Here is a 12018-nt window from a genome sequence, read left to right on the forward strand (position 1 = left end):
ACATGTGCCTTTGCAGAGTTTGGGGCAGCAGGGGGCATCCTCAGACATCTTTTGAAAGGGTGTTTTGGGCTTTGCTGGGTTAAGATTGACTTTAAGGACTCAAAGGCACAATCAGGAGAGTCACTAGCAAGGTTATTACAACAATCCAGGCAAGAGCTGAAGGGGGAAGCTGTAGGGTGATGGGGATGCTGGGGGTGCCAGACCCTGGATGTATTTAATGATGGCGCCAACAAGATTCCCCAACAGAGGGGGTGCCTGGGTGGCTCAGTCAGTTAAGTGTCTACCTTTGGCTCAGATCATGATTTTGGGGTCCTGGGATCACCGAAGTTTGGGGCCCAAACATGAGGAAAAATAAAGTCTTCATCATCGACCTGAGAAAACCTCAATGGGGCAGATTTGAGTGTTGGGGGGTGGAGAGAAAGAAAACCAGAATTGATTCAGGGGTGTTCATGAGCTATGGCAAGGAGGCGTCACACAGGCATTCGGAATCCAAGAATGAGCTTTGGGGGCAGGATCAGGGCTGGGGCGTGTGCTTGGGATTTCGGCGAGACAGTATCTAATGCCAGGAGGCAGCCGGAGCACCTCATCTCTCCAGCCTGCAGAGCTGTGGGGAGATAAACCTCTGCTGCTTATACGCACCCCCCCCCCCAGCAGCGTGAACAAACCGAGACTAAATGGGGCAGGGGGGCAGGTGCTCCCCCCGTCTTCTAGTCAGAGCTGAGAATGCCCGGCGCTCGCTCTCCCGGCCTCCCTTGCAGCTAGCCACGCTCCGGTGACCCAGGTGGGCTAGGAGATGTGAAGGGCAGGCCACTAGGGCTTGTGGGAAAATCTTTCCTCCTTGATGGAAGGAGCAGCGACAGGGAGAGCCTGCTCCTCCACTCCGCTTCTGGACCTGATTGTGCGAGGCTGTGGTATCCATCACGTGGCCGGGGAGGTGGCATCACAAAGATGCTGAGGACAGCAGGGCAGAAAGACGGGACGAGCCTGGCTTGGGTGACATCACTAGGTTGCTAGGCAACCCTGCCTCACACCTACCCTGTGAAGTGAACCAATAAATGTCTTTCTGCCCGGGCTTCTTGGAGTTGAGTTCTGTTACTTGCACCAAAGCATCCTGGGAGACACGGATCACCCTCCCCACGCTTCGTGTACACACCGTCCCCGTGTGCCTGCTGCCTGGTGACGCGGGGCCCTCCCCTACCGGACTGTGAGCCCCTTGAACCTAGGGCCGGGTCCCCATCCGTGATCCCCAGCCTTGGCAACATGCCTGCGACAGAGGAGGGGCTCAGAGATATTTGAGGAGCACATTTGAAGAATGGAAGACAGGGTGCGGGATCCCTGCTCTCAGCAGCCCGGCTGTTGGGTTTCCCGAGAGCCGCTCCAGCAGGCACAGCACCCCAGCAGCCTGGCAGCGCCCGCGTGTAAACACGCCCGGGGTGAACGCCCACAGATGCCTCGGCTGACAGAAGTGTGGGCCTAAAGGCTGCAGCGCCAGCAAGGCTAGGAAGGCACGTATTCCCAGGGCATGGGGAACTGAGGACTGAGTTACTCCGTGGGGCCAGGTGGGGAGCGGCGTGCTGTAAATGCAGGCGTTTCTTCTAGAAAAGGCCTCCCCGTTGCCAAGACCCCTGCCTCACAGGGCTGGGGGTGCAAGCAGTCAGCTGGGAACCAACTGGCCCAGTGGGGTCTCCCACGAAGGAGGGGTCTTCTGAGACCTCAGAGCTAAGGACCTCCGACTGGGAGCTTGAGAGGGTGACAAGGCCCTTTCCTCCTTTCCCAAGCTCCTCCCATGATGCCAACATCAGTCCTGCCCGCTTCGGGTCTGCTACAAAGACCCACATTAGCCCGGCAGAAGTATGTCAGGGGAGCCTCCGGGGAGAAGGAGCGAGGACAGTCGGGTGGTTTAGGGGCAAAGGCTCCGTGCCAGGCTGGCCTGTGCTGGAGTGCTCACTCCGCCACCTCCTCCCTCCCTGCCTCCCCGCCTCGCCGTTTAGGGCGGTCCCTGTATGCGCTGGCCACTGTCTATGGCACCAGGGTGACAGCCCTAAGCATGGCAATTGCCCAGATGTGAACTCAAACAGCAGCTCTACTCGGGGCCATGGGGCTTAAACCCCAATTAGGGAGGCTCAGAATCAGACCGCCGCTGGAACATGGTAAGGACCGTGGTGAGGACTTCCGCCAGGAAAGAGTACCCGAGGACACGTGGCAGCCATGGGGACAGGAGCCCATCGTTCAGTTCATCAGACTCATTATTGTAACAGTAGGACCCACTTCCTGTGGCTTTTGTGAGAATAAATGGGACACAGTCCAGAGGCCACTAAGCCTCTTCCCAGGCCTAAGTGCTTCCTAATGGGATGGGTGGTGGCCATGGCCATCCGGAGGCCGATGACGGGCCTGGAAGCCTGGAGGTTTTATTTATTTATTCATGAGAGACACCGAGAGAGGCAGAGACATAGGCAGAGGGAGAAGCAGGCTCCCTGCGGGGTCCTGGGGTCATGACCTGAACCAAAGGCAGACGCTCAACCACTGAGTCACCCAGGTGTCCCAGAAAGAAGGTTCTTGCACGGGCTGGTGCCTAGGGCCTGTTGGGCCCACCTTCCCTCTGGCCTGGCATTCCCTTGCAGCTGGACGGGCAGGTTCCAGTCCCCAGGCAGGGCTTGCCTGCTCTCCATGACCTCAGCTGAGCTTCGGCTACTGGAGTCAAAACCAAATCCCTGAGTCCAGACACTCCTGGACACAGGTGCCACCATTTCCCTGGCTCAGGTCCATGAACCAGCTACCGTGCAGTGTGACAAAGAAGAAAGCAACCAGGCTTGGCTGTGTGGAGGCCTGGTCTGGAGCTATCTGTCACAGCTGTCTGTCACACCCTCACCCCTCAGGAAGAATGACACTAACAGGGAACAGAAGGCCAGGGCAGGAGCTTTGACACTTGTCCTCCCACCCAGAGCTCTGGGGCTGGCACACCATGGGCAGCCAAGGGGAGCTGTCACTGCCAAGCCCTCATCTCGTTGTCTGAGATGGGTGGTACTGCATGTGATCATAAAGCCCCGGGCTCCCTGCTACCTCAGTTTCCCTGAGAGGAAGGGAAACTGTAGGCCATCAGATACCACCACTGAGGTCAGAGTGAGACAAAGGAGCAGAGCCGGTGGATGTCTGCTCAGACCTGCCTTCTAGCCAAAGACATGCTAAGGTCCAGGAGAGGGCTGAGCAGGGGCCAAAAGGGCCAAGGGCACTCTGGGAGCGGGGCTGGTTTTGTGGGTGCAATGTGTGTGGTCACACAGGGCCCTGTACTTGGAAGGGCCTGGGGCTTGGTTCTGTGGTCTCTTGTCACTGTCTTAAAATTCTTGATTATTTTGGGGGGCACCTGGGTGGCTCCGTGGTTGAGCTATGCCTTTGGCTCAGGGCCTGATCCCTTTGTCCTGGGATCGGGTCCCCCACTGGGTTCCCTGCTTCTCCCTCTGCCTATGTCTCTGACTCTCTCTCTATGTCTCTCGTGAACAAATAAATAAAATCTTTTTTAAAACTTCTTGATTATTTTTTAACAAATGCCCCTGCAAATTTTGTAGCTGGTCCTCTCTGAGGGAGAAGACTTATACACAAAGGGCATAAAGGGCATTCCTATCCAGGAACCCGAAATAGAGGGTATGGGAACAGCCAACCCACCATCGTCTCCCCACCAACTCAATGAAGAAACCAGAGTGGCCTCCTCTCTCAGACAGATGGAATATGTGTTTTCAGAAGAGTGGAGAGGTCAAGAATGGCCAGGACTTCAACAGGTTGCCCAAAAGGCCAAGAAGAAAGGCCAGGAGCCAGGGGAAGACCAGCTCCTCCTCCCGAGGTCCTGGTTGCCTCTTCCACAAATAGGGTAGCAGGGAGCACTGGTGAGCCCCCCCCCCCCCCCCCCCCGCAGCTGGGACTCGCCAGTGCAGGAGGCAGGCAGGCAGAGGGGAGCTAGGGAGGGGAAGGGGGGAGAGGTGGTTAGTCCTCAGAGCCAGGAGAGAGGCTCCTTAAGGACCTCAGCCAGCAGGGCCAGCCCAGGCCTGCTCCGACCTCTGGTCTCCAGCCAGTAAGTAATTGAGAAATTCCTCCAGAATGCTGCCGGGGCCCGCGGGCCTTGCCCACCCCTGCACCCCCGGCCTGAGCCTGCTGCTTGGTCCAGGCAGACTGCTAGTTTCCACCTCCCAGAGGCTGGCCAGAGGCTCCTGTGGCCGCCCCACCTCACTCACAGCTGATCCGGGGTCAGACGGTGCCGGGAAGGAGCTGGCAACAGGGGAGCGGCCCTGGGTCCCAGACCAGGGCTGGGGAGAATCCAGGCTGGTTCCCAGGAAGAGGGGGCCGCACCCTGTGTGTGTTGTGGGGGGAATGAGGGAGACTTGGGGATCTGCCTGGGGCCCAGCCTAGAGCCCGGCCTGGTTCTCAGAAGCCAGGCCCAGGGAAGGGTGCCCTCCCCGGCAGAGACTGGCCAGGCTAGGCAGGAGCCAGGAGCCGGGGCAGGGCCTGCCTCAACACCCCACCTTCTGTCCCCGAAGCCGAGAACTGGGCCACTTGAGACTCTCTCCTTGGCATCTGCCCCATTCCAGGCTGCTAATCCCCTCCCAGGAAAACACAAAAGGCCCTGGGAGGCCCCAAGAGAGGGCAGGCCTCCCGTCAGGCTTTCATCCTTCACACTAGTGGGAAGTTTGTGCTGTTCCAACCTCAAGTAAAACCCCGAGAAAAGAGCAAGGGAGGTCTTCAGTGAAATTGGAGGGCAGATGCTTTGGCAAGGGAGGAAGGATGGGCAGAAGGGGAACTTACCCATTTCAGACTTGTGTCCCGGGCAGGAGTCCCTGCGTGGGCCCAGTCCACAAGGCTCCCAACTTCACGCCAGTCTCTACCTCCTTCCCTCTTCCTCCTCGGGCTCAGGCTGGCACTGCAGCTCCCAGGGTGGTGGGTGGGGGGCTGCCCTCCCATTTCCACAGACAGGGAAGCAGAAGCAGTCAAATGCCGGGTGATGTCAACAGCTAAGTGGCAAGAGCAAGGCTGCTGCTACCAGCTTCTCAGGGGCACTCTCTGGACAGGGCAGTGACGGCCCAAAGCCAGGAAGAGCTCTGGTCTCGGATCTCAGCTTTGCCACTTACTGGCCTCAGGGCCTTGGGCCAAACACTTGACACCCCCTACCTGTAAGGGAGGGAGGAGCTAACAGCCCTTGCTGGGGTTACCTCAATGCAGACATCAATAAGGATGACGGGGCATGGTACCAGGCCTGGCTGCAGAGACGACCTCGGTCAAGGGATCCTGCCCCTTTCCATGGCCGGAACTCTGCCCCCAACCCGGCTGCATCCCCCATGTTCCCACTGCCCAGGGCCTGCATCTCAGACTCTGTGTTACCAAGCTAGAGGGGATCTGCAAGTGTGCTCCCAAGGGCTCCCAGGCCCAGCTGCAGTTCGCGCCACCAGCACCGCCGAGCCTGTTTCCCTCCCTCGCCTGGCCTCAGCAGTGAGTCCGGCCACCACAGACGCTGTTGAAAAGTCCCAACTGTCCCTGGAGGCCCGATTCAAGTTCCTTCCATTGCTGAAAGGATCCAAAGGTAACCTGACTCATCCCCGGGTCTATCGAATCTGCAAGAGCTTCATTCATCATCTCCTTTAATAATAAAAGGGCCCCCCTGGACAGGCCTCCACATCCACAGGGCCTTTGAAGGTGTGAAGGCAAAGCACGGTCCTCTGCTTACCCCAGAGGACAACTTTGTCAGCTGTTCCCACCTGACCAGATGATCCTCTGCTACCCTGGCCCTGGCCTGGCCCTCTGACCTCCACCACCGCCACCCACCTGCTTCTGAGAAACCTCAACTAGCTCCCTGACTCAGTTTCCCCTAAGCTGATCTACTCCCTAATTGTGCATATGTCCTGGTTTGGCCTCTCATCTTGCCTGAGGCCTGACCTTTGGTCCCAGACCTCCAGCCATGAGCTCTACACATCTGATCTCACACAAACACACACACACACACACACACGGATCTGCTGACCATTCCCACCTGTCACCTGCTCTTCCTGATACTCACCTCTGGTCACTAATGCAGGACCCAGGGTCTCTGCAAAGTGCTCCTTAAGTCTTATCCACAACTGCAGGAGGAGATGTCCCTTCTTGCTGGGCCTCGCTCTGTAAAAGCTCCCAAAGTAGAGCTGCTTGTGCTCCGAGGGACACAAACCATTTTTAATAAGATAAGTCTTCCCATTGTAATTTCCTGCACCCCATCTATGTCTACTTCAGGTTTCCACCTGGCTCAAGTGTGAGAGGGCGCCTCATCACACTCCCTGGGGACCCTCAGAATTCCCTCTACCCCCGGATGCCTCTCAGTCCTAGCATGTGGGGCCTGACCCGGTCCCTGGAGAGGAGTCATATCCCACACAGCCCTCCACTGCTCCTACAAACAGATTTCTAGAAGGCCTCCCTGCACAGATGCGTCTTGGGCTGAAGCTGGGACCCTGCTACACAACCATCAGCTCAGCCCGGCTCGCAACCGACTCTACCTGCCTGGGACTCATACCCTTCCATCTGATCCTTCCCCAAAAGGGCTCCAGTCCTTGATCCTTCAGCTTTCAAGACGTTTGAGATTCGTCCCCCAGCTCAAACATGGCCCGTGTGGAAACCCACATGACAGATCCCCCTCCATCCCTCTCTGTCCATGTTCCTGCCTCTCCCGTGTATTATTTCCTTCTACACATCGAGGCTCCTAGAGACAATGCATCTGTTCCCATGCTGGGTGTAGAGCAAGTGCAGAACACTAGCTCTGAGGTTGGCTGACTCCATGAATAAAACGGGAGACCTGCCCAGGGGCCTCTTTCTTGTCCATCTACTCCCCACACCTGCCCGTCTTGGGGAGAGCCCAGGTGTGGAGTGTTTACTCCCCAAAATGACTTAGAGATACTTCAAAAAGAAGGAGAATTGCTGTCTTCTTACCACGGTGATGGCACTTCCCGTGTCAACTCATCTAGAAGGTGGAGACCACCACCCCTCACCAAAAACAAACCCTGCAAACGTAATGCTTACATGTGTCCTATGCAAAACTCCATGGTGAGCGGCCCGTCAGGTGACACAGATAAAGCCCTTGTCCTTAAAATGCCTCTTAATATGTTCAAGGAGGTAGATTCTTCTGAGAATCTGATGAAAACTCGATAGTTGCCCCAGAGAAACGCACCCTCCCCCCAATTTTGCTCATAGTTCCAGGAGGTCTGCTGACCCTACGTAGACCATCCTCGGACCTCTCCAGGGTTCATGCTGCCAGGATTAGGAATCCTTCCTCGAGGCAGCTTGCAGTCATCCACAGAGGCACACCAGAGGGGAATTTCAAAGGAACGTGGACCTGAGGCCAGCCCTGCGTACCTGAGAAGCAGAGCACTGTGAGGTTGTCGTGGAGGAAGGCACGACTCTCCACAGAATGGGCTGGCCCTGCTGGACCCAGCATGGGGGGGTGGGAGGGTGGGGGAAGTGGGGAGACGACAGGTTGCTGAGCATCTGGGCTCCACCCCGAGCTGAGAGGGAAGCAGGAGGTGATAGGCCTTGATGATTCTGCAGGGCTAGAGAATTCTAGATTGTAGCTGCAAAGAAAGATCTCTATCTGGATGCCCTCGGGGAGAAGACTGGAGAGTTCATTAAAGCACACGTTTGCTTTCTCCAAAGTTCTCCAACTTTGATGTAGGTCAGAATCAGCAGAGGAGGGAGGCCTGGTAAATGTGTGGGAATAAGCCCTCCCCCCTCTATCCTAGGGCCCCAGGATCTGCATTTTACAGCACCCAAGCGGTACAGCTGACCCACGCACCACAGGTATTCCCATTGAATAGGGGGGAGGCTCCCACATGCACAGGGATTCATCTGTCAAGGTTCCCTTTCTCTCTGCGAGCCCAACATGGCACACACATAATTTGCCACCTCCTCCCACGGGAAAGCCCATGGTCTCCTGGGTGCATGGGACTTGGGGCTTCTGATGGAAAGGTGAGGGCAGGATCACCTGGCTTGCCTTGCTCTCAGGGAACAGGGGAGCTAGGAGTTCCGTCTCTGCCTGCACCCCAAGACAGCCCGCTGCCTCCTCCCTCCAATCTCCTCCCCTCCAGCAGCCACAGACCAGCACTCCTTCCTAGCTGGTCACACCCCTCCAGGCCCCCCTCATCCAAGCCAAACCAGGGGTCACCTCATTTTAAAGCCTGAAGGCATGGAAGGCAGCAGGTCTTGTCACTCTTGGAGATGAGGCTCAGTGGCAAGGAAATGTGATTCGCCACCACCAGCCACACACACACACACACACACACACACTTGTTTTGGAGAAAGGATGGAATCACAGGATTCTATTAAAGCCTTTAGAGCTCCCCTGGTCCAGTGTTTCATTTTACAGATAAACTGAGGCCCAGAGAGGAGGAGGACTGTGTGTTCAAGGTCACATAACTTACTGGTGACAGAGCTTGAGGCCAGAGTCCCGCCTTCCCTCAAAATGCTGCTTCCTCAACACAGAGACAATAGGCCCTACGAGATGTGATACTCAAATATTTTAACAACCCCAATGGCACAGCCTCAGCAGTCAGAATGAGTCTTGTCCTTGGCACTAAGTCAGGTCCTGGAGACCCCAGGGATGTCCCCATAGTTGTGGGATCCAGGAGAGGTTCTTGGGTTCCCAGGGAGAGTGACTGGGATGGTAGTGGGAGGGTTTGGAGTTGAGGAGAGGATGCAGGGGGTGGGCAGCTGGGGTGGGGGGATGCCTGGGCAGCTGGTGACCAACTGGCATGTAACCATGCCAATGCTGTACCAGTTAAACGTCAGCCAGGGAAGCCAAGAGTCAGAGAGCCCCCCTCGCCCTTTAGAATTGGTCTCTTGGGAGGGTAAGCACACACTTCCCTCCCTCTCTGTGAGCCAAGTCCCTGGCTTGCCAGGCACAGTTGGCACCCACTTACATGGGGTGGAGGAGGGGATGAGAGAAAATCAAATGACAGGAACCAGCCTTCAGCTTCTAGACGTCTGGCCAGGTCACCCAGCAATGGACGATCCAAGCCCCAGCCTTCCTTTCTCTGTAGACAGCAGCAGCTTTGTGTGTTCAACCCGGAAACAGCTGATAAAAGGAACATTTTCAACTCACAGTGGTCCCGGTGCCCCCGTGTGGCTGCTGGGTGGGGGGTGCAGTATGAGACCATGTGGCTCTTCTGTGCCCCCAGGCTGTAGGGTGCCTGGAGGCTGAGGTGACTCAGCTCAGCCTGGGGGGTCCCTTCAAGGTCTGTGATTCAGTAGGGTGCAGACACCCCAGAGAGGGGTGAGCCTCCAGTCCTCCAGAGAATGAGGGCCCAGAGGGCCTGGGCGGGGACACTCTGACCTCTAGTGAGGGAACTGAGGGAAGAGGAAAGGCACAGACCAACAGGGTGTAAATCCTGACTCAGCTGCTCACTGCTTTCAGGGACCTTGACCTCATGGAGCCTCTGGTTCTTCATCCATGAAATGGGAACAATCCTACTGACCTCACGGGTCATGGTGAAGAGGAAATGCTGGGCACAGTCCTCCAGTGAGGTGGTGACTTCACACGTGGCACTTGTCCCAGGCTTCACAACCTTTATACTGTCCGTGATGTCCATGATGTGTGTTTACCGAGCTGACGTGGAGTCTAACAAGGTTCTGGAATGTTGTGACACATTAGGTTTCTCTCCTAACACGTCATTACCCCGTGGGGCGGGGGGGGTCACAAGGTGTGCGTTACTGAGGGACGCATCAATGCAGCATCCTCCATGGGTTTGTCGCTCTTCTTCCCCTGCTGGCCAGAAAGGGTCCCTTGCACCTTGCAGGAAAGAATCATGAGGAAAAACTTTGCTTATCACCTTGGAAGGTCCCTCTGCTTCAGGAGATCCTCAAGGATGCCAGGGTGCCTGCCCTGGGGCTGAGTGGGAGAACTCAGCCTTTAGGATTCCTGGAGAAGGCTGGACTCAGTTTTCCAGGGACATTATTCCACATTCCTAACGCTTTGACAGGCAAACTCAGAAGTTTTCTTTTTCTCACTATTCAGCTTAATTTTTATCATCAGCTACATATTATCGAAGATAACATTTAATCTGATAACTTCCAGATAAACTTAGTCGCTGCAGTGATCTCTAAGTTGTTTCTTGCTTAGATTCCACTAAAATCAGGATTTCCGGGGAGCCTGAGAGGCTCAGTGGTTGAGTGTCTGCCTTGGCTCAGGTTGTGATCCCAAGGATCCTGGGTTCAAGTCCCTCCACAGGGAGCCTGCTTCTCCCTCTGCCTGTGTCTCTGCCTCTCTCTGTGATCTCATGAGTAAATAAATAAAATCTTAAAAAAAAAACCACAATCTTTTATTTATTTTTTTTAAGATTTTATTTATTCATGAGAGACAGAGAGACAGAGAGATAGAGAGAGAGAGAGAGGCAGAGACACAGGCAGAGGGAGAAGCAGGCTCCATGCAGGGAGCCTGACATGAGACTCGATCCCAGGCCTTCAGGATCACCCTGGGCTGAAGGCGGCGCTAAACCACTGAGCCACCGCGGCTGCCCACCCGCAATCTTTTAATTTAAAAAAAAAAAAAAAATCAGGATTCCCCTCCTTACCCTCCCCTTCTCTAGGGCTGATTCCCCAGAGTTGGTGTGTTAGGGTTTGTGGTTCAGGGGTGATCTTCCCCATGTGGGCTCATGCTCTGTCCCATGGTGACCTGCCTCCCTCATCAGGGCCCTCCAGCCCTAGCCTCACCTTTGCATCATCCTTGTTCATGCAGAAAAACCTTGGGGTACATCTCATGGGGAGGGGGGACTCCCAGTGAGGCCATGTAGGATCCTGTGCAGCCATCACTAAATTTCTGGGACTGACGGACCCCCCAGAACTACAGCCAGCAAGCAGAGCACTCATCCCTCTACTCTTTTTTTTTTTTTTAATATTTTATTTATTTATTCATGAGAGACAGAGGCAAAGACACAGGCAGAGGGAGAAGCAGGCTCCATGCAGGGAGTCCGATGCGGAACTTGATCCCGGGACTCCAGGATCACCCTGTGGACCGAAGGCAGGCGCCAAACCACTGAGCCACCCAGGGATCCCCTCATCCCTCTACTCTTAATCCAACATGAGTGGGGCTCCTAACATCTGCCCTGCTAAGGATTCGGTGCAGCTAGGAAGACGTGAGAAGGTCCAGACAGGGTTCCCCACCCCACGCCCAGCCCAGATGTTACCAGATGTTAGCTATCTCACTGCCACGGCCTTCTTTCCCGCTGACCTGAAGACCTTCTCTCTCCGGGAAGCTTGCTAGGAAAAGGGGCAATTAGTTTTGCCCCATGGTATTCCCCAAATCAGTTTCATTTTTTAACCTTAAAAAATAATGTAAAAGCCCCAAGTTCATTCATCATCTTGCAGCCGGACAGCTGAGGAGTGTCCTAGGGTAAAACCACCCACGGGAGCCAGGCTGAGCAGTGGGGTCCCCCGAGCCCCGAATCTGAATGTGAACTGTGGCAGGAGAGCTGAGGCCTTCCTCTTTCCTCTTCCAAGGAGATGGAGGTGATGGTTGCTCTCAGCTCCACGCTCCCCTTAAAAGGACCAGAAAGAGCTGCCCCGGCCACCCCAGGGATCAGCTTCCTGTCCCCTCCACTGGCCCGGCTCCTTTTGGACAAACACCTAGATCCCACTCTGGCCTCTTCTTCCCCATCCCCGCCCCCAATCACTCCAGGCCTCCACACCCCAGTAGAGAGCAGGGGCTCAGAGTGGGACAGACTGGGCTTTCCTGCCCCTCCCAGCCACCACCTGTGCGTGACCTCAGCAGGCCCCTTAAAACTTTGAGCCACAGTCTGTGTCCCTGTAAAATGGAATGGGTGTCCACACACCCCTCCCAGGGCTGTGACACTTAGAGCAGAGAGTGCCCATAAGGTGCTGCCCAGTGCCTGGCGCAGAGTCAGCGAGGCTGGTTATTTTTATTCTGGTTATCATTGTGCCACCGCAGCAGGGAAACAGGTTAACAACCTGCTCCCTCCGAGCTAATTACAGGCCCGCCGGGCGGCTGTCCAGATTCGGAGCCGG

General features: G+C 55.9%; 1 long non-coding RNA gene across 1 annotated transcript; it reads left to right on the plus strand.

The window, feature by feature from the left end:
• Window positions 1-3923: 3923 nt before the first annotated feature.
• On the plus strand, window positions 3924-6800 carry LOC140639449 (uncharacterized). Its single transcript, XR_012036163.1, has 3 exons — window positions 3924-4063; window positions 5339-5563; window positions 6247-6800. It is a non-coding gene; the product is annotated as an uncharacterized lncRNA (long non-coding RNA).
• Window positions 6801-12018: the final 5218 nt, after the last annotated feature.

Source organism: Canis lupus, chromosome 9, assembly GCF_048164855.1.
Source record: "Canis lupus baileyi chromosome 9, mCanLup2.hap1, whole genome shotgun sequence".
Taxonomy (NCBI): domain Eukaryota; kingdom Metazoa; phylum Chordata; class Mammalia; order Carnivora; family Canidae; genus Canis; species Canis lupus.